The sequence below is a fragment of the Drosophila ficusphila genome, unplaced genomic scaffold, assembly GCF_018152265.1.
Source record: "Drosophila ficusphila isolate 14025-0441.05 unplaced genomic scaffold, ASM1815226v1 contig_309, whole genome shotgun sequence".
NCBI lineage: Eukaryota > Metazoa > Arthropoda > Insecta > Diptera > Drosophilidae > Drosophila > Drosophila ficusphila.
In genome coordinates this window covers 1-22,949 of record NW_025064215.1, presented here as the reverse complement: position 1 = coordinate 22,949, position 22,949 = coordinate 1, and the positions used below count along the sequence as shown (strand labels likewise).

At 42.7% G+C, this 22,949-nt stretch overlaps 2 non-coding genes across 2 annotated transcripts; both read right to left on the bottom strand.

The window, feature by feature from the left end:
* Positions 1 to 14,271: 14,271 nt before the first annotated feature.
* On the bottom strand, positions 14,272 to 14,451 carry LOC122319946. The gene has a single exon (XR_006245410.1). It is a non-coding gene; the product is annotated as a 5.8S ribosomal RNA (ribosomal RNA).
* Positions 14,452 to 15,051: 600 nt separating this feature from the next.
* Positions 15,052 to 17,048, bottom strand: LOC122319948. The gene has a single exon (XR_006245412.1). It is a non-coding gene; the product is annotated as a small subunit ribosomal RNA (ribosomal RNA).
* Positions 17,049 to 22,949: the final 5,901 nt, after the last annotated feature.

Here is a 22,949-nt window from a genome sequence, read left to right as displayed (position 1 = left end):
GTGTAAGAATTCATTTATTGTCAATAAGGTTTCGTGGATTATATGAAGTAAAGAGTTTACCATTTAGATTTCTAAATTTAGATTTCTTTTCATGTCAATAAAAAATATTATAATGTTTGAGTAAATTATAATCTGTACTCCATGCTGGTCGGAAGGTCATCGTAGGGGCTTGTGTGCGAAGGGGTCAATGTCGAATTAAGACAGGAATCTTATTGGCCATGGTTGGGTGGGCAGAATATACCTTGTTTACATCTAAGGGTATAAATATTGTTCGCGGATTTTATCTCTACTTTTCTATTTTCTGACTTTTGTTATGCTTATTCCTTCTCCGGCCTAGATGGCATTTTCGGTTTTTAACACGCAAATTAAATATAACTAAGATTACTTATGAGCATCCCTCGATCGCAGCTGCATAAGAACACCACACCGTTAGCCGACGAGCCAGAGCCGGATACAATTGCGTGCGAGCTCGGTCAGGACTACCAACCGCTCTTCGTTATTCGTTACAGGAATAATATAATAATTTTATTCAGAATCTTTATTATTGGCGCCCAACGTGGGGCCAGATCAGTCGGTGGAGCATCAGACTCTTACTCTAAGGGTCGTGCTATTCACCGTACAGTGAGGCTCACAAATAAGCATACAAATTTCCTTTATTTATTTTCCAAGTCTTTTCTTTCAAAGTTGCCAACCCAATGAATAGTGGATGTTTTATTAATTATCAAATTAGTTTGACTTGATCTCTGTTCATTGTTCTGGTAATATTTTCTAATCAGTCTTCTATATTTTCAACGCATAGGAATGCATCGCTTATTTTTTTTCGAGTTGTTAAGTGTATGACCACGGGGAAAGTAAAGAGTCTGCTGTTTTCACACGTATATTTTCATGACTACAAGATGAGTGCATAGGACAAGCAGATTAATTGTTGCTTTAAGAAGTCGATCTGACCACGCTCTTCAATACGATTGAAGATATAGGTTTTGTTGTTTTAGGGATATCTAGCTGAGGTCTAGTTTCGAACATCCGCTTTGGATAGCAGACTATATGGCTTTTGAGAGTCGGTCTGACCACGGATAAATAAAAGTCGAAATCCCGAAGAAATAAACATTCGGTTAATCTAAAGGAATCCGACGTGCTTTGAAAGACAACCAGGAAAGAGGTAAATTCCTAGTTGTCCACGCGTTGTAACTGGTTCATAGTGAAGAATACGAATTAGATTTTCCTGGATTTTACCGTACCCACTATTCTTTACTTCTTTTCTTTCTGAAATATTTTTCGCGACAATATCACACAAGAAGCTTTGACGATGGACTTTCGATCATGCATGGAGTTAGTTATTCAGTATTTTCTTTATTGGTTATCTCGTTTTTGAACAATTTAGTTGTTTGATAAAAAGTTTTATAGAATATAAAAGTTTTGTCTAGGTTTTTGGAAGTTTTCTTTTGTATCTACGCTGAATTTCAGCTACGCTGAATTTTGAATTGATTTGGTGAAACTTTTAATAAACAAGTCAAAATGGGTCTTGATCACTCCGATAACGAAGAAGCTGCAGGATCATCTCATTTTTGCGTTTTATGCAAATTGGCTATCACTGACACAGAATTGCATAAGACAAAATGCGGGCACAGTTTTCATAAGATTTGCATGAGAACACATTTAAGGACTAAGAAAGGCTGTCCGACCTGTAGTGCTGGTGAACCGTTAGCGAGATCAGAAAGTGTAGTCGCTCAGCATACGAGGCAGCAGAGCAGGATTATGAGTGAGCAAGTTGAGGACTCAGGGCAAAGAAACCTAGGGGTAGAAGAGTCAAGTCAGTCAAGTAGGCATGAAGTTTTGCAAGGATTAGTTTTTAATGCAGTTCGCGGTATGCAACATGACTTGCTTTCGCAGCTAACAGAAAAGATGTCTCAGATGATTCAGTCGAATATTTCGGCTGCTCAACAAGCTCCTGTGCTAGACGCTAGTAGTGCAAACACTTCTCTCAACCAGTTACTCGGCATAGACCCAAGGCAAGCGAATACGATGCAAAATCCGATGCCGTCCAACTTGACGCCAGAATCAAACCATTCCGAACTCTCGCACAGGCCCGATAAGGTGGCGCATATAATGAGTGGGTGGAAACTCCGGTTTACGGGATCGTCAGGTGGAATAAGTGTAGACAACTTATTTTACAGAGTTCAGGCACTAACACAACAAACGCTTGGAGGAAATTTTAGTATCTTGTGCGGCAACGCCAGTACCTTGTTTGAAGGCAAAGCAAATGATTTCTTTTGGCGATATCATAAATCAGTTCAAATCGTAAGATGGAACGAATTATGTAACGCACTTCGTCGTCAGTTCAGGGACACTAGAACCGATGTCGATATTCGCGAGTTGATCAGAGATCGCAAGCAGAAAGTCGATGAGAGCTTTGACTCGTTCTACGATGCAGTAGTGCAGCTAACAGATTGCTTAGACTGTCCGTTGGAGGAAAAGGTTCTGATTGAAATTTTACGTAGGAATTTACGGCCGGAAATTAGGCATGATATTTTAAATCTTCCTACTGATTCAATCTCAGCGCTACGCGAAATCTGTAGAAGACGAGAGTGTTTCCTTGAAGAAGTAAACAGAGATAAGGCATTAAAGGGCTATCCATTTAAAAATCGCGTTTCAGAATTATTGAATACCCAAGTCGAAGACAGAGAGTCAGAATTTTTTGATGAGGATAATATCGCAGTTGAAGCCATGAACCTTATATGCTGGAACTGCAGAAAAGAAGGGCACAGATATCACGACTGCACAGCTCCCCGAAAGGTGTTTTGCTATGGATGCGGGGCGCGCAATACATATAAGCCATCATGCCAGAAATGTCAAAAAAACATTCTGCAGAACACCCAAGTCCCTCGTTCTCGGTGTGTTCAGAGGACTCAGTCAACAAACACCGAAAACGAGCAACAGTGAATCCGGATCACATCTCTGACAAGGATTTCTTTACTCCTGTTGACGCGCCTAGAGAAGGGTGGCATCAGAGAGTCAACACATTTAGGCATATTAACAATAAGTTTAATTATCTTAATTACGTTAGGAATAAACGAAAGTCTCGAAACACAAGCAGGCTAAAACGGTTCTGGAAAGTTACGAAGGATTTAAATGCGCTTCGTAACGCCTGTGTCGACAATCGGCCGTATGCAATGGTCAAAATTTTTGATAGAGAGATTAAAGGACTTATGGACACCGGAGCGTCTATGAGCTGTATAGGTGGTTTGCTTGCAAAAGATATTCTAGGCAGCAATTTTCCTATTCGCAGGGTTTTTAACAATATTTCAACTGCAGATGGAAATAAACAAAACATTGTTGGACGAATGAAAATAGACATAGATTATAATGGTCAAATTAAGCAAATTGATCTATTTATAGTTCCGTCACTTAGACAAGACCTTTATCTAGGCATTGACTTTTGGCAGCTTTTCAATTTATTGCCTCAAGATCTTCGAATTTCTGAACTTAGCACTCACAGTTTATCTGAGGATCAGAGCAAGACACTGCAGGAAGTAGTGGGTATGTTTCCGTCGTTTGTATCCTCTGGATTAGGCAAGACCAATCTTCTTTCACATCATATCGATGTCGGAGACGCTAAGCCCATAAAGCAGCGGCATTTTCCGGTATCTCCAGCTGTAGAAAAGCTATTATACGGAGAAGTTGATCGAATGTTGCAGCTTGGCGTTATTGAAGAGTCAGACAGTGCTTGGTCCTCACCGGTTGTCCTGGTGCAAAAACCCGGAAAGGTTAGACTCTGTCTTGACAGTCGGAAGGTAAACTCGGTGACCGTCAAGGATGCGTATCCTCTTCCTCAAATTGATGGTATCTTGAGCCGTCTTCCAAAGGCCGTTTATATCAGTAGTCTGGATCTAAAAGATGCTTTTTGGCAGATCCCTTTAGACCCAGCATCCAGGGATAAGACCGCATTCACAATCCCAGGTCGTCCCCTTTACCAGTTTAACGTAATGCCGTTTGGTCTTTGTAACGCAGGTCAAACGATGTCTAGACTTATGGACAAAGTTATTCCCGCTTCGTTGCGAAATGAGGTTTTTATTTACCTCGATGATCTTTTGATAGTGTCAGACAGTTTTGAAGCCCACATGGAAGTGCTAAGAACTGTTTCAAATCGCATTAGAGCAGCCGGCTTGACAATCAATGTGCAAAAGAGTCATTTCTGCGTACAAAAGGTCAGGTATTTGGGTCATGTGATTGGGGAAGGCGTTATCCGCACCGACCCAGAAAAAGTGGCCGCAATTGAGAAGTTTCCATTGCCAAAAACTCTAAAAGGTCTTCGAAGCTTTTTGGGAATGGCGGGCTGGTACCGCAAGTTCATAAATAATTATGCAACGATTTCTGCACCCCTTACCGATTTGTTAAAAGCGAAAAGGAAATTCACCATGACAGATGAGGGACAGCAGGCGTTCGAGGAGCTAAAGCGCAAGTTGTGCACTGCGCCAGTGCTTAGAAGCCCAGACTTTAGAAAGCCTTTCTTCATCCACTGTGATGCAAGCCAGTCTGGTGTTGGAGGAGTATTGGTCCAAAAGACTGCCGATGGTGATGAATACCCAATCGCTTACGTCTCCAAAAAGCTTAACAAGGCACAGAGGAACTACTCTGTAACTGAGCAAGAGTGCCTCGCAGCTATAGTCAGCGTTAAGCGATTTCGTCCTTATGTGGAAGGTCATACTTTTACGATAATCACAGACCATGCCTCGCTAAAATGGTTGATGACTCAAACCGACTTACATTCCCGTTTAGCGAGATGGGCACTTAAATTGCAGGCGTTCAGTTTTACAATCGAGCATCGTCGAGGATCGCTCAATGTCGTCCCAGACGCTCTATCAAGAGTTAACGAGGACGAATTAGCAAGCATAGATGCTTCACATGGTTTGTTAGTAGATACCAAGTCGGAATATTTTCGGAGTTCAGAGTACGCCAGTTTGGTCGACAGCGTAAAAGCCAACAGTTGTAAGTTCCCAGATCTAAAGATCGTAGATAACTTGGTTTATTGGCGCTCAGAACATGCAACAGGCGAACCCCTTCATGATGTATATGTTTGGAAGCTATGGGTGCCCAAGCAGTTGGTTAGCGAAGTATTGAAACATGCACATGATCACCCACTTGCGGCTCATGGTGGCGTGCACAAGACTATAGAACGGATACGACGCTACTATTATTGGCCTGGATTAGTCAATGATGTTAAAACATACGTTGGCGAATGTGAGATTTGTAAATCCACAAAACCAACAAATGTTCCTTTAAGGCCACCAATGGGAAAAGCACCAGAGTCTCAGAGATTCTTTCAGCGCATATACATGGACTTCTTGGGACCATACCCGAGATCACGTAGTGGAAACATTGCAATCTTTATAGTACTAGACCACTTTTCAAAGTTTGTATTTTTAAAGGCTGTTAAAAAACTGGAGGCAGCTATTATAACAAAGTATCTAAAGGAGGAATTGTTTCATTTATGCGGGGTGCCTGAGACGATAGTTTCTGATAATGGTTCTCAATTTAAATCAGCGTTATTTCAGAAGCTGCTTAAAGAACACCGGATTGTCCATACGCTTACGGCTATTCATTCGCCACAGGCCAATGCTTCAGAACGAGTGAACCGTTCAATAATCGCAGCGATTCGTTCGTACGTCGATGTTAGTCAAAAGGACTGGGATGCAAACCTAAGCAGCATTTGCTGTGCTCTAAGGTCAGCTACCCATTCGGCTATTGGAACATCGCCCTATTACATGGTATTTGGCCAACATATGGTGACATCAGGAGGGACATATGCATTATTAAGATCGCTACAAGTCTTACAAGACAGAGGAGTAGCATTCACCAGAGATGATTCGCTAGAACTAGCTCGTAATAAGGCCATGAAGTTATCCCAGCAGCAGGACTCCAAAAATAGAGAGCGATACAATTTACGATCACGTGAGGTTTATTACGCAAAGGGACAAGAAGTCTTTCGGAGAAACTTTAAGCAAAGCTGTTTCCAAACAGGATATAATTCGAAATTAGGTCCAGCTTTTGTAAAAGCGCGTGTGAGACAGAAACTAGGAGATTCGTATTATGAGATTGAGGATCTTCAGGGAAAACTAATCGGTCGCTATCACGCAAAGGACCTGCGCCAGTAAACTGTCGGGATCAGCCTTGTTGGGATTGACCCCCAAGTCTGATGTTGGTGGGGGGTGTGTAACGGTCAGGTTGTCAGCACCTTAAAATTATTAGCGACCTGTAGGACCCGCCAGAGTTAATAATCTTAGACGCAACGTAAATATCTCATTCACACTTTTAGAGGAGCTCAGTGGAATTAATTTGATTGTAAACAATTATTACATAGCGTGAACAAGGCATTGATCTAGCGATATAGCTATAATCGATAGAACTATCGCACATACGATATAGGTCACGGGAGACGTTTTGCAGCACTAAGAGAGAAGCGCGCAGGAAATTCAGACTCGTGCTAGTTTTTGATCTTTCTTTCGATTCGAGACCACCAAACGCAACAGTCACATTTTGAGAAGTTAACCAAACTCTGAAATTAAAGTATTGGGCGGACTTAACCCCCTATTAGAATTCATCTGGTTGCGCCAGCAGATCTGCTTAAAAAAAAACAGATCGCAGTGGGCATCCAGCCTTATTATTCTTATTGTGCAACAAAAGGCAAAGCTGAGGGGTGAGTTATTAAAGTCGGTGTTGCCATGAAACTAAGAAGGCACTTTAATGATTTAGGTAGCCTGCAGTTGGCCAACTTGTCGCCGGCGTGCGGCTCCGCCATAGCTGGGACCGCAAATCTTTGTTTTTACCGTTACCGCAAACGCACACAAGGCAATCGCACAGTGGGTGACATCTGATTTCATCGCGGGAAAAAATTCAGCTTCAGCACACTCAACGAGATCAACCTGTTGCAGTAAATTGTAAAAGTGCTATAAAAATCAGAGGTCATGCCATAGTAAAGTGAAGCAAAATCTAGTGATCGCTGAAATATTATTGTTGTAAACGAAAGCCATGTAAATTACCGCAGTCTAGTGTTCGCTAAAAAAAAATTTTTGTAAACCAAAGCCAAGTAAATTACTGCAGTCTAGTGATCGCTGACATCATGGCGTAAAATCAAAAGTTAAATTTCTATAAGTATTAATGCTAAAGTCACGTGCTACCAAAAGTTCTGTATGAGATCCGTTACCTAAAACATTCTGTTTTGTATTTCCACCGATTTAATGCTAAAGTCGTGTGCTACCAAAAGTTCTGTTTGAGATCCGTTACCTAAAACATTTTATTTCGTATTTCCACCGATTTAAAAAAATGATTTAAATAAAATCTAAAGGTTTAGTTCCCGTTAAGTTTAATTATCCTGTAAATAAGAGATAGAAAAATCACGAGATTAAATATGAAGTGTTACGTTATAACTTTTGAAACTGAATAATTTAAACAAAAAGAAAAATATTGTCTGGCATCTTGGAAGGAAAGAATTTAAAACGATATAGATTTGACGAATAAGTGATTGAGGTTTGCTTTAGAAGAAAGCATAGCTTTGCCAAATTAGCGTGTTAGTATTTCGCCGATCTTCTTTGGATTTTTGCTTCGTATGTAATTTTCAGCTAACACACCAATACATGGAAGCGCTTTCATCGTTGGATTAAATAGCAGGTGAGCGAGTCCAAAGGATTATATTTTATATATCGGCATGATTCTTATTTTTGGTTTTCGCGTTTGGCAACGCAATTGTTTTACTTTCTTTTAAATTCCTCGCGCTCTAATTTGAATAAATGAATACGCCATTCAATAGATCTATCGTGTTGAAGTTAATCGCAAACCAAATCTACCTTATACTTTATGAAAAGAAATGAGAAGATAATGAAGTGATTTTTTTTTTCGTTTCTCATATTAATTACTTTAATTATTTCATTTACTATCTTGAAAATTTTGAATTACTGAAGTCATAGCGAAACTACTTATAACTCGTGTACATTAATTATGCCTAAGCTTGTATATCAATATTACTGTGTAAGAATTCATTTATTGTCAATAAGGTTTCGTGGATTATATGAAGTAAAGAGTTGACCATTTAGATTTCTAAATTTAGATTTCTTTTCATGTCAATAAAAAATATTATAATGTTTGAGTAAATTATAATCTGTACTCCATGCTGGTCGGAAGGTCATCGTAGGGGCTTGTGTGCGAAGGGGTCAATGTCGAATTAAGACAGGAATCTTATTGGCCATGGTTGGGTGGGCAGAATATACCTTGTTTACATCTAAGGGTATAAATTTTGTTCGCGGATTTTATCTCTACTTTTCTATTTTCTGACTTTTGTTATGCTTATTCCTTCTCCGGCCTAGATGGCATTTTCGGTTTTTAACACGCAAATTAAATATAACTAAGATTACTTATGAGCATCCCTCGATCGCAGCTGCATAAGAACACCACACCGTTAGCCGACGAGCCAGAGCCGGATACAATTGCGTGCGAGCTCGGTCAGGACTACCAACCGCTCTTCGTTATTCGTTACAATCTCGGCGTCTTCCTACCCAGCGCAAGGTCGCACGCCTCGTGCACCACTTGCCGCAGGGCAGAAACTTGCTGGTCCAACGGCGATTCAGAGAAGTCTTCCAAAAGTCCGGCTGCCCGGCTCACCAATTCCTCTTCGAACAATCGCCAGCGAGCAGTGGAGAAGTTCCAGGACGGCACAGGAGCTATGCTCTCAACTGCGCGCGTGGTAGTTGGTGTGGCAACAACAGTAATCCTGTTGTGATCACTTAACTCCCACTCGCCCACTCTCCACTCATATGTGGCCCACATAGATGCTGCTTCGTTGGCGATCGTCACGTCGATATCACTGCGGGCTCTGCCGCTATCGAACGTGAACACCTCACTGTGCTGGTTAAGAGCGACGACTCCTTTCTCCAGCATCCACTCAGACAGCAGTTCACCCCGGGTGCGGTTAGCTTGCCCCTCGGTCTGCCGAGAGAGTTTGCTAAACCACATGGGGGATACTGCATTCGCATCAAGTCCCATGATGCACGGCGTTCTGCTGGCCTGCAGCAGGACCGCATCCATGTATCTGAGATACGGGTCTAGGTCGGCGTCGAATTGGCAATATACGGAGCAAAGGAAGATTGAGCCAAAACTCCCTTTAACGCTCACGCATACGCCGTGGTCGGTGGTAAGGGGCTCCACTGGCATACAGATGACATCCTGGTGATCCACTAGGATGGCTGCCTTCCCTCGCCGATCGGCGAAGATCCTCATTCCTTCAGGCAGCACATCCATCCTCCCGACGTCTGGATATGGCTCCTGCAAAAGTGCGAACAGAAATCCTGATTCCCTCAATCGGACTCCGAGCTCGACCGTCGCAGCTCGGCCTCGGCCACAGTTTGCCTGGATGATGCTAAACATTAGTGTCTAGCATTCACCCTCGCCAGCACAGCCGCATACACTGGGCAGCTTGGGGACAACATATTGTGTCCCGAGGCATACCCCTTGAAGCGGCAGTTCCGGCAGTCTACCGGGTTCGTGCAACTCCGCGCACTGTGGCCGTTCTGTCCGCACTGGCGGCACACATTCTCCTTATATCGGCACTGGGCGACCTTGTGGTCGAATCCGACGCACCTGTGGCAGGCGTACGTGCGCACCAAGGCTCGGCAGTTGTAGGCGAACCAGCCGATGTACGCCTTTGCACCATCCAGTACCTCAAGGGCCACGGCGTTGACGTCGAGCGTCACATTGACTGTGACGCCGTCAGCCGCGGACCATGGCTTCTCGAGGTGTACCGCCTTTTCAAAGGAGGCCACATCCATCACATCCGCGAAGTTGTTCTTGTACAGGTCCTTCATAAAATCGGCTGGCTTCGTCGCAGTGTCCACGTTGCTCACGACCACCTTGGGTCGCTGCACCGGGCTCTGCTTCACCTCCAGACCGACTTCTGCAAACCTCTTGTTTGCGACAACCTTCCGAATCTCACCTGATGAGGGGGTGCGGATGATGGCACCGCCACGCGCAAGCCCTCTCACCTCATGCAGGCGGACGCCAAGCGAAGGGGCGATCTCCTTGCGCACCTTTTCGGCAACCTCTTTTCCACTGACGGAGGGGTCCTTGCTCACCACAACAGCGGACCACGTCTCGCGTGGCTTCCGCGGGGCAGGCACCGGAGCAGCTAGAGGTGCTGGCAGGCTGGGATATGCGGCTGCATACCCAGCAGGTGGCATGGGGACCACAGCCTGCGCCATGACGGACTTCGGGGGCGGCGGCGGCGGCATTCGCTGCTGGTCGCGGAGAGCCTCCAAGGCTGCATTCCGCGCCGATAGCGCAATCACCAGGCCCTCATACCTATTCAGGCACCGCATCATGGCGCAGGCCTGCTTGGTCGACAGATTCGACGCAACGACTTCGTCCAGGAACTCATCCTTGATATTGGCCAGCTCGGCCACCGTATCAGGGACGGACGCGACGACGGGAGGGGAGACGGGGACAGGGGGGGTAGTTGCGGCTGCACCAGCATTCCTGGCAGCAGCGTGGGCACCAGCGGGAGCAGCAGTGGGGGCAGCAGTGGGGAGCAGCGGGAGCAGCAGCGGGGCGAGCAGCAGCGGGAGCAGCAGCGGTGGCGCCAGCAGCAGCGACGCCAGCGGCAGCGACGCCATCGGCAGCGGCAGAGGCTGACGCCAACGCCTCCTCGAGAGAGGAGAATGGGTTCTCCTCCAGCACACCTACCGGCGCCGGCAGACGCTCGTTAACGTCGAGCGCCAGCAGCTTCGCCTGCGTCGACTTCGGCGCGCTCGTCGTCGCCTTCCCTCTCTTTCCGCGACGCCTCGTCGTACTCGCGGCGCTACTGGCCCGACTGCTGGCCCGACTGCTCGCCGACAGCTCGCTCTCAGAGAGCGCGCCTCTCCATTGGGAGTAGGGGGAGAATAAGCTGTGCTCTACTCACCCACACACACAAGCTGCAGCGGAAAATTTCCAACACGTGCTGTTGTTTGCAAACTTTCACACGATGTTTTCGCGAGGAAAACCGCACTTTTCCGACCGGAAAATTACACGATTGTGATCGCTTGGTGATTCCGCGAATTTTAAGCTAAAAATTAGCAATTGATTCGCACTGAGTCAAAAGATATTCGCGTATTACTGGAGAGCGTCGAAAAACCACGTCCGTCGTCAATCCATTCATGCGCGTCACTAATTAGATGACGAGGCATTTGGCCGCCGTTGACCCGCGCTTACTTGAATTTCTTCACTTTGACATTCAGAGCACTGGGCAGAAATCACATTGTGTCAACACCCGCTAGGGCCATCACAATGCTTTGTTTTAATTAGACAGTCGGATTCCCCAAGTCCGTGCCAGTTCTGAATTGATTGTTAATTGATAATCGTTATAATTAATAAGAACTAATCGGTTTGAGCCAATTAGTATTCTTAAAAATTTTAGCAAGAAAGTTCCACAATTGGCTACGTAACTAAACTATCCGGGGAACAAGTAACCACCATAAATGATAGACACTCTATTTACCCAGAACGAGCACATAAACCATGTTATTGTTTCCCAATCAAGCCCGACTATCTCAATCTTCAGAGCCAATCCTTATCCCGAAGTTACGGATCTAATTTGCCGACTTCCCTTACCTACATTATTCTATCGACTAGAGACTCTTCACCTTGGAGACCAGCTGCGGATATTGGTACGGCCTGTTGAGAAGTTTGCGTGTCCCCACCATAAATTTTCAAGGTCCGAGGAGAAAATATCGACACAACAGTATATGTCATGCTCTTCTAGCCCATCTACCATATCTCTCTGCGAAAGACTTCCATGGTAGTACGGCTATAAAACAGAAAAGAAAACTCTTCCGATATCTCTCGACGGCTTCTTTATGGTCGTTCCTGTTGCCAGGATGAGCACGAGGCCCATATTTAATAACAAACGGATACTCAACAGGTTACGGAATTGGAACCGTATTCCCTTTCGTTCAAAATTATTCAAGTATATTATTTTTGGCTTGTATATATATTTATTTAGTCATTAGTTTTTTACTTGAAAATTTTCGGCTTTCGCCTTGAACTTAGGACCGACTAACTCGTGATCAACCACTGTTCACACGAAACCCTTCTCCACTTCAGTCCTCCAAGGTCTCATTCGATTATTTGCTACTACCACCAAGATCTGTACCAATGGCAGCTCCATGCAGGCTTACGCCAAACACTTCTACGCATACCATTGTACCTTCCTACTCACTAAAGTTTCAAAATTTATATTACAAGTAATATAAATCATCTACTTTAGCGGTAATGTATAGGTATACAACTTAAGCGCCATCCATTTTAAGGGCTAGTTGCTTCGGCAGGTGAGTTGTTACACACTCCTTAGCGGATTTCGACTTCCATGATCACCGTCCTGCTGTTTTAAGCAACCAACGCCTTTCATGGTATCTGCATGAGTTGTTAATTTGGGCACCGTAACATTACGTTTGGTTCATCCCACAGCGCCAGTTCTGCTTACCAAAAAGTGGCCCACTGGGCACATTATATCATAACCTTAAACTTCATATCAAGAAAGTTAAGGTTCTTACCCATTTAAAGTTTGAGAATAGGTTAAGATCGTTTCGACCCTAAGGCCTCTAATCATTCGCTTTACCAGATAAGATTATTTTATATAATATTAAAATGCACCAGCTATCCTGAGGGAAACTTCGGAAGGAACCAGCTACTAGATGGTTCGATTGGTCTTTCGCCCCTATACTCAATTCTGACAATCGATTTGCACGTCAGAACTGTTTCGGTCTTCCATCAGGGTTTCCCCTGACTTCAACCTGATCAAGTATAGTTCACCATCTTTCGGGTCACAGCATATATGCTCAAGGTACGTTCCAGTTAGAGGCATAAATAATATAAATATCATTATACATAACTATATAGAACGCCCCGCGATTGTGTTAATTAACTATAAATAGTTAAAAAACTAATCCCATTATTAGTCAAGTTAATTACGCTATTAGGTTTATATCCCAATAACTTGCACATATGTTAGACTCCTTGGTCCGTGTTTCAAGACGGGTCCCGAAGGTATCCTGAATCTTTCGCATTGTTAATCATACAAGTGCATATAATAAACACAAAAATCATTGATAATTATCCCATTATATAATTCCGAAAAATTAACGCACTGTAATCATATAAATCTATCAGCACTTTATCAAATTAATGACATTTATTTTGTGTTAAAACGCAAGCATTTTAATTTAAATAAACTATAAGCCATATTTTATGATAAATTTTGTATGCTAATAGATTACAATGTCCTTATATGGAAAAAATGCACACTATTATCATAATATTGTTTAAATATTACAATTTTAATGATGAATTTTCCATAATGGATATTCAGGTTCATCGGGCTTAACCTCTAAGCAGTTTCACGTACTATTTAACTCTCTATTCAGAGTTCTTTTCAACTTTCCCTCACGGTACTTGTTTACTATCGGTCTCATGGTTATATTTAGTTTTAGATGGAGTTTACCACCCACTTAGTGCTGCACTATCAAGCAACACGACTCTTTGGAAACATCATCTAGTAATCATTAACGTTATACGGGCCTGGCACCCTCTATGGGTAAATGGCCTCATTTAAGAAGGACTTAAATCGTTAATTTCTCATACTAGAATATTGACGCTCCATACACTGCATCTCACATTTGCCATATAGACAAAGTGACTTAGTGCTGAACTGATTTCTTTTCGCTCGCCGCTACTAAGAAAATCCTAGTTAGTTTCTTTTCCTCCCCTAATTAATATGCTTTAATTCAGGGGGTAGTCCCATATGAGTTGAGGTTGTATATAACATTTTTTTTTTCAATATATTCTTTACATTTATATAATGGAGAAACATTTAATGAATTCGTATAAAAATTTTTTTCATTAATTAGTTTTAATTTAGTTATGAGTTTTAAACGAATTTAACGAAGAGCAATAACATTTACAAAAGATTTCAATTTTACTAAATCATTAATAAGAGACAATTCTAGATGAAAAATATTTCAAACATTTTTTATGCTAGACATTCCTCAGTATTATATGATTGAAAATGAAAATATTTTTCTTCGTTTTTCACAATCAAATTATTTATAATGTGAGATAATGTTTTCCATAGATATTTTAATATTATGAATAAAAATAATAGTTATATTTAATTAAAATTTTTATCCAATAATATACCATATGCTTAGAAATTTGATTACCAAATTTCTAAACAACTTAATTAGCATAGTCTTACAACCCTCAACCATATGTAGTCCAAGCAGCACTAAAAAATTAATTAAAGTACCATAACAGCATGGACTGCGATATGCGTTCAAAATGTCGATGTTCATGTGTCCTGCAGTTCACACGATGACGCACAGTTTGCTGCGTTCTTCATCGAACCATGAGCCGAGTGATCCACCGCTTAGAGTTTTTATATTTATTATTTCAATTTGTCAAATATGAATTTATTGAAAGAAATTAAAAATACACCATTTTACTGGCATATATCAATTCCTTCAATAAATCTTTTTTTTTATACCTAAAACGAAATGCTGCGAAATGTCTTAGTTTTATATAAACAATATTATATCATTTATTACTTGGATAATTTACAATTTCATATAATTTTAATGTGATATAATATTGCGTTTTTTATATAAAACATTAACCTGAAGTAAACCAGGTACAACATTCAACATTTTAGGTTGTTGCATTAGCCAATGTATGCCCATAACTATGATGAACAATACATATTCGCAACGCGTGTATATTATGGTCCATATACACGCAAGTTTCATATTATAATATATAAACATAAATTTGTGAATATATTATAATACAATTTAATTTGCTTGATTATTATTCTTGTTTGCTTGATTTTATTTATAAAAAATTTAATCCAAATTTTCATTGAATTTCTTTTTTTTATAAATATATAATTGTTTGGAAATTTTATCTTGTTATATTATAAAAATATATTTTATAATTAAAACAAGTTATTGTTGTTTACGGTAAAGATATTATATACAATAATGATCCTTCCGCAGGTTCACCTACGGAAACCTTGTTACGACTTTTACTTCCTCTAAATAATCAAGTTCGGTCAACTTTTGCGAAACAACCGTAACACGCAAGGCGTCACAGTGATCACGTCCGGAGACCTCACTAAATAATTCAATCGGTAGTAGCGACGGGCGGTGTGTACAAAGGGCAGGGACGTAATCAATGCGAGTTAATGACTCACACTTACTGGGAATTCCAAGTTCATGTGAACAGTTTCAGTTCACAATCCCAAGCATGAAAGTGGTTCAGCGGTTTACCCGGACCTCTCGGTCTAGGAAATACACGTTGATACTTTCATTGTAGCGCGCGTGCAGCCCAGGACATCTAAGGGCATCACAGACCTGTTATTGCTCAATCTCATTATTGCTAGACGCAATTTGTCCATTTAAGAAGCTAGTGTCCTTATAATGGGACAAACCAACAGGTACGGCTCCACTTACATAAACACATTCAAACACAATAAACATTTTACTGCCCACCATGAATGAAGGCTATATAAGCTTCAACACCATAATCCTGAAGATATCTATTTAATATATTTGAGTCTCGTTCGTTATCGGAATTAACCAGACAAATCACTCCACGAACTAAGAACGGCCATGCACCACCACCCATAGATTCGAGAAAGAGCTATCAATCTGTCTTACACACTTATGTTCGGACCTGGTAAGTTTTCCCGTGTTGAGTCAAATTAAGCCGCAGGCTCCACTCCTGGTGGTGCCCTTCCGTCAATTCCTTTAAGTTTCAGCTTTGCAACCATACTTCCCCCGGAGCCCAAAAGCTTTGGTTTCCCGGGAAGCGACTGAGAGAGCCATAAAAGTAGCTACACCCAATTGCTAGCTGGCATCGTTTATGGTTAGAACTAGGGCGGTATCTGATCGCCTTCGAACCTCTAACTTTCGTTCTTGATTAATGAAAACATCTTTGGCAAATGCTTTCGCTTAAGTTAGTCTTACGACGGTCCAAGAATTTCACCTCTCGCGTCGTAATACTAATGCCCCCAAACTGCTTCTATTAATCATTACCTCTTGATCTGAAAACCAATGAAAGCAGAACAGAGGTCTTATTTCATTATCCCATGCACAGAATATTCAGGCATTTGAAGCCTGCTTTAAGCACTCTAATTTGTTCAAAGTAATTGTACCGGCCCACAATAACACTCGTTTAAGAGCACTAATGCAGGTTTTTAAATAGGAGGAACATATGAAAAAATACAAGTACTTAATCACATATAAGAACTCCACCGGTAATACGCTTACATACATAAAGGTATAGTACTAACCACAAATGTAAGTTGTACTACCCGTATGAAGCACAAGTTCAACTACGAACGTTTTAACCGCAACAACTTTAATATACGCTATTGGAGCTGGAATTACCGCGGCTGCTGGCACCAGACTTGCCCTCCAATTGGTCCTTGTTAAAGGATTTAAAGTGTACTCATTCCAATTACAGGGCCTCGGATATGAGTCCTGTATTGTTATTTTTCGTCACTACCTCCCCGAGCTGGGAGTGGGTAATTTACGCGCCTGCTGCCTTCCTTAGATGTGGTAGCCGTTTCTCAGGCTCCCTCTCCGGAATCGAACCCTGATTCCCCGTTACCCGTTGCAACCATGGTAGTCCTAGATACTACCATCAAAAGTTGATAGGGCAGACATTTGAAAGATCTGTCGTCGGTACATGACCATACGATCTGCATGTTATCTAGAGTTCAACCAATATAACGATCTTGCGATCGCTTGGTTTTAGCCTAATAAAAGCACATGTCCCATAAAGGTTCATGTTTTAATTGCATGTATTAGCTCTAGAATTACCACAGTTATCCAAGTAACTGTTAACGATCTAAGGAACCATAACTGATATAATGAGCCTTTTGCGGTTTCACTTTTAATTCGTGTGTACTTAGACATGCATGGCTTAATCTTTGAGACAAGCATATAACTACTGGCAGGATCAACCAGAATAATGTTTTTCTTTACATATTTCATTCATATTTTCGAATAGAAATAATGCAATATAAATATTATAGATCTATTATTTTAATATTCTATTTTTTGAATTTGATTACGGCCAAAACTTGGATAGCATTCGTAATTCTTCTTTTATGTTTTGTTTTATACTTGTTTCGCCACTAATATAACAAGTTTTAGATGTTATAAGAATTATTCATTACATCATATATATAAATATACGTATGTATGTATAATTTTATAACATAATTTTTATTTAATATATATTTACTACTATAATTTTATTATATGTACAATATTTTATTCTAAAATATCATTTTATTTCAACATACATAATTATTTATGTATCCACACATTTGCAATTTTTGTTTAATCAATATAAATATTGAATTAAATCATTTGTATTTTGATGTTAAATTTAAAATTTAACATTTTTCCATATAACTCTCGAATGATGTATAATATAAAACCGAGCGCATATGAAATATAAGTATTTATTTAATAATAATATTATTAAAAAATATTATTATTTTATTTGAACTCACTATACCGGCAAACGATATAGTGCGTCCGATTTTAAGGCAGGTACTAATTTAATATACATTATATTAGCCTGCCACCAAAAATGAACGATAATAATTGGAAACCAATTGTTATTATATATATACATATATAACCTTGGCGCACATTTCAACGATATTATCTTGAGTTTTAATAATATTAGTCCGCTCAGCCAAGTCTCGTATTCAAAAAGAATAAAGAAACAAATTTATACGGATAATATTATAATATATATTGTCAACATTGACTAAATCATATTATATACATAGATTTATATCAATTCTAGATGGACATCCACTGACCATCCTATAGTAGTTTTTTGCATCGATGTCTTGAAATCGGGCATTTTCAATTGGGCTTGCCACCCACCCTACAGTTATTCTCCTATAATAACTTAAGAGAATATTGAATTCAGTACTTTTTATATACATATGAATTACTTCTTCATATAATTTATATTTATGCTGATTTTCATATGTATATGGTAAATTTATTTATATTATTGACAAAATCATATGCATATCATATGTTTTGAACAATACTTGGGTCGGCAACTACTGCCTACCTATAATAGTTTTTGAACACCCTATCTAGATATCGGGTGTTTTCAGTACTAGATGAGCCCACACTGTGGCTTTCTCTTAATTTACTTAAGAGTTTATAGGTATATTTCATACTTTTTTATATACATATGATATATTTCTTAATATAATTGATATTTATGCTGATTTTCATATGTATATGGTAAATTTATTTATATTATTGACAAAATCATATGCATATCATATGTTTTAAACAATACTTGAGTCGGCAACCACTACCAAATAGTTTTTTTCAGTCGCGATCGGACACTCGACGAGTAAAGACGTGCCTACGGACCGCAGCAAAGCGTACATCCAAAACAACAACAACGACACAGTTTTGCGATAAGCCCGAGCTTATCTCGTGAAGCGCGCTCTGATTGGTCGCCGCGATAGCGTGATCAAGCCGCGCGCGTAAACAACACTAACACACGTGCAATTTATTGTGCGTGTTAGCAAAGCAGATAAGGCAGAAGGTGAAAACCGCACACCGAGCCCAAGTAGCGTGGCCTGCCATCCGGGCAGCTTATCTGCTCCAGCTTCCACTCCTCTATGGAGATGGACTGGCAAGCGCCTCCCCGTCCTTCCCGTCCCCCCCCCGTCCCCCCGATCACCCAATCCCTCTCTCCTCCCAGAAAAAAGGCCTTCGCCAAGAAGTACGCCACTTCTAGCGACGACTCCAGCTCGTCCACGGAGCCTGGCGAGATCAGGCGTAAGGACCCTAAAAATCGCTCCCAAAATGACCAACCCAGCACCAGCGCGGCGGCCCGAGCTAGGGGTGACGTTCCCGAAAGGCTGAAGAGCAATTCTTTTGCTCTTCTCTCTGGCGACGACAGCGACTCGGAGAGCGACAGTGAGAGCGAGATGAAGGAGGAGAAGACCCTAACCGATACCCCCAGAAAAGTACCGAAGACGAAGCAGCCGAAGACGAAGCAGCCGAAGACGATCAAGCCTCCGCCGATCTTCATACCCGACGTGACTAACATCAAGTCGCTTATTGAGACAGTCACCAAGATCGTTGGCAATGATTTGGACTTCACTTACAAGGCCACGAGGGACAACCAGATAAGGGTTATGATGCCTGACAAAGCCAGCTACTCGGCAGTAAAGGCACAACTGGACTCCGCCGGCATAAGGTACTACACCTATCAACCCAGAGACGAACGGGCATATAAAATTGTCGTCAAAGGCCTGCACCACTCCACGCCCATTGAATACATTAAGGAGGAGCTGAAAAGCATGGGACATATTGTCAGGGACGGACGTAATGCCATTGGGCACCGAAGTAAGAACCCACTTCCCTTGTTCTTCATCAATCTGGAGCCAGGATCCAACAACAAGGAAGCCTTCAACATCAAGAGGCTCTGCAGATCTGTTGTGACGGTGGAACCCCCCCATAAATTTGACGACATACCTCAATGCTATAGATGCCAAGGCTACGGACACAGCCAGCGATACTGCAGACTTCAAGCTAGGTGTGTTAAATGCGGAGAGGAGCACGCCACATCTGAATGCCGAAAGAAGAGAGAAGAGGCGGCCAGATGCGTCCACTGCAGTGGAGCCCACCCGTCATCTTACAGAGGGTGCCCTGCATACAAGAAGGCCAAGGCAAATATGGCTCCCAAAACTTCCCATCCCGTGCTGACAAACGGCTCACGCCAGACGTACCCATCGGTGAACACAGCAGGAAGAAGCTATGCTGATATAGCTAAGGCTGGCCTTGGACCACAACCGCAACCGCAACCGCAACAGCCACCAGTCCCCGAGATGCCACAGGCGGACCAAGTGACGGTCCTAATGGAAAGGATGGAGAATCTTCTCGAAAAAGTTATGGACAAGATGTTCAAGCAGATGACCATGATGCTTAGCTCCATACTCTCACAAGTCTGCAGCAAATAGGATTACACCTAGCCTTTTGGAATGCAAACGGCCTAATAAACCACAGGCTTGAAGTGGAACATTTCGTGCTCACCAATTCCATAGACATCCTCCTCATATCTGAAACCCATTTTTCCAGCAGATCATATTTCCATCTACGTGGGTACGACATCGTCCATGCAGATCACCCCAGCGGAAGAGCCCACGGCGGAGCGGCTATCATAATAAAAGCAGGGATTAAATACAGCGAGCTAGCTACCTTGCAGGAGGACTGGATCCAGTGCGCCAAGGTAAACGTCTCCACCCCAATCGGGAATCTCACGATTGCCTCTGTCTACCTCCCCCAAAAAACAAGGTAACTGAGAGTCAATTTGACCTACTGTTGAGCGATATGGGTGAAAAATTTGTTCTGGCCGGAGACCTTAACGCCAAACACCAGTGGTGGGGAAGCCGACTAAATAACCCCAAGGGAAATGCACTATATAGATGCATCCAACGTAGAGGCATTGACTGTCACTCTACAGGAGAACCCACCTACTGGCCCACGGACCCTTCTAAACACCCTGATATCCTCGATATAGCGCTCTCCAAAGGGATACACCACTCCAAAGTCGCCTGCCACCCCAACGCAGACCTGCTATCGGACCACAGTGCTGTCGAGCTGCTCATCAATCTTCCGGTACGGAAAAAGGACAGTCGTCCAAAGATGTTCAGCAAGAGCACTAATTTCGAAGCGTACGCAGCCTGGATGATGGACGAAATTGACCCGGATACTGATCTGACCTCCTCCGAACAAATCGACGCTGCAGTGGACAAGCTGACACGAGAAATGCACAACGCCGCCGCATACGCGACGCCAAGAGTCTCACGCACTTCAGGACCACCTCACACGAACCTACATCTGTGGTCGCCAGAAATTGCTGCACTTGTCGCAGAAAAACGAAGACTGAGAAGAGCTTGGTTTATTTCCAGAAACCAGTGGGATAAACGAGCCTTCAATGGAGCAGCAAAGCGGCTCAGGGCGAGACTGCAGGAGCTGAAGCGAGGTGCTTTCGAGGAATTCCTGAGCGAACTCGAACCAGGGGATCCACAACACAGCTTGTGGCGTGTGACGAAATGCATCAAACGGCCAGCCAAGCGAGTCGCTGCAGTTAGGAAGGCAGATGGGACGTGGTGCCGCAACGACCCGGATAGAGCAGAGGCTTTGCTGAACACCTAGAAGGAGTTTTTACCCCTTGATGAGCTGCACCCAAGGCGAAGCTGATAATACGCTCAGTGAAACCACAGCTCGACTCGACCACAGCTCGAGTCCAATCGACCCAGTCACAGTCGAAGAGGTTCAAGCCGAAATAAAGGGGCTCAAAATCAAAAAGTCGCCTGGAAACGACGGCATCGAGGCAATCGCCATTAAACGTCTTCCACCTTCTTGCGTTCAGTTGCTAATGAACATTATTAATGGATGCTTCCAAATAGGCCATTTTCCGTCTTCGTGGAAAAAAGCAGAAGTTATAATGATTCCCAAGCCCGGAAAACCTGAAGCCAATCTCGCCTCCTACCGTCCGATTAGTCTTCTGGCAATACTCTCCAAAATATTCGAAAGAATATTTTTGCGTAGAGTATTGCCGTTGCTGGACGAGGCTGGTTTGATTCCTAATCACCAGTTTGGCTTCAGACGCTCCCACTCAACACCAGAGCAATGCCATCGTCTAGTCAGCACAATCCTTAACGCGTTTGAGGAGAGAAAATACTGCTGCGCCGTGCTGCTAGACATCAAGCAGGCTTTTGACCGAGTTTGGCATCCAGGACTTCTGCTGAAAATCAATAACAATTTGCCACACCCGTTTTACGCAGTACTGCGCTCATACCTGGAGGGCAGGACTTTCCAAGTGAGAAGCGGTGAAATGAAGTCATCCACAAAGAACATCAATGCTGGAGTGCCTCAGGGAGTGTACTCGGGCCAATACTTTATACCTTGTACACAGCCGACCTCCCAGTCATCAGCAACGAGGGCCTAACCGTAGCCACCTACGCTGACGACACCGCTTTCCTAGCAACCGCCAACTCTACGATCGGAGCCTCTGATATCATCCAACAACAGTTGGACGCTATTGAACCCTGGCTACGGAAGTGGAACATCACCGTCAACGAGGACAAATCCACCCAGACCACCTTCACACTACGACAAGGTAACCGCCCGCCGGTCACCCTCAATGGAGTTGTCATCCCGGATGATCCAAACCCGAAGTACCTTGGTATGACCCCGGACAGGCGATTAACTTGGCGCGCCCACATCCAGAAGAAAAGAAAGCAAGCGGAGGACAGAATCAATCAGTACCGGTGGTTGATGGGTAGGAGATCAAAACTGAAGAACAGGCATAAGCTACTGGTCTACTACACCATCATCAAGCCGATTTGGACCTACGGTATCCAACTGTGGGGTACTGCATCATATTCCAACCGACGAAGCATACAGAGGCTACAAAATAAAGCCTTTAAGAATGGTCTCGGGCGCCCACATATACCACACTACCGAGGCTATCCACGATGCACTTGGCGTGCCCTGGGTGAAGGACGAAATAGAGAAGGCGAGCAGGAGACACTTCGACAAGCTGTCACAACATCCCAACATCCTAGCGTTCAACCTAACAGAGAGTGGACTGCGCAGAAGGCTCCGGCGAACACACCCCAGGGACCTGGCGAATGAATGAACTTCCTGCTGTAACCTGACCCAATAATAAACCCAATAACACGAATGTAAAGCTTCCACCCAGAAAACTATGTAAATGTTCCCCCAAGAATGTAACCGAGAAACAATTTAATTATTGTCCTAATTGGGACAGATCTTAAATGCGCAAAATAAAGACAGAACAAATAA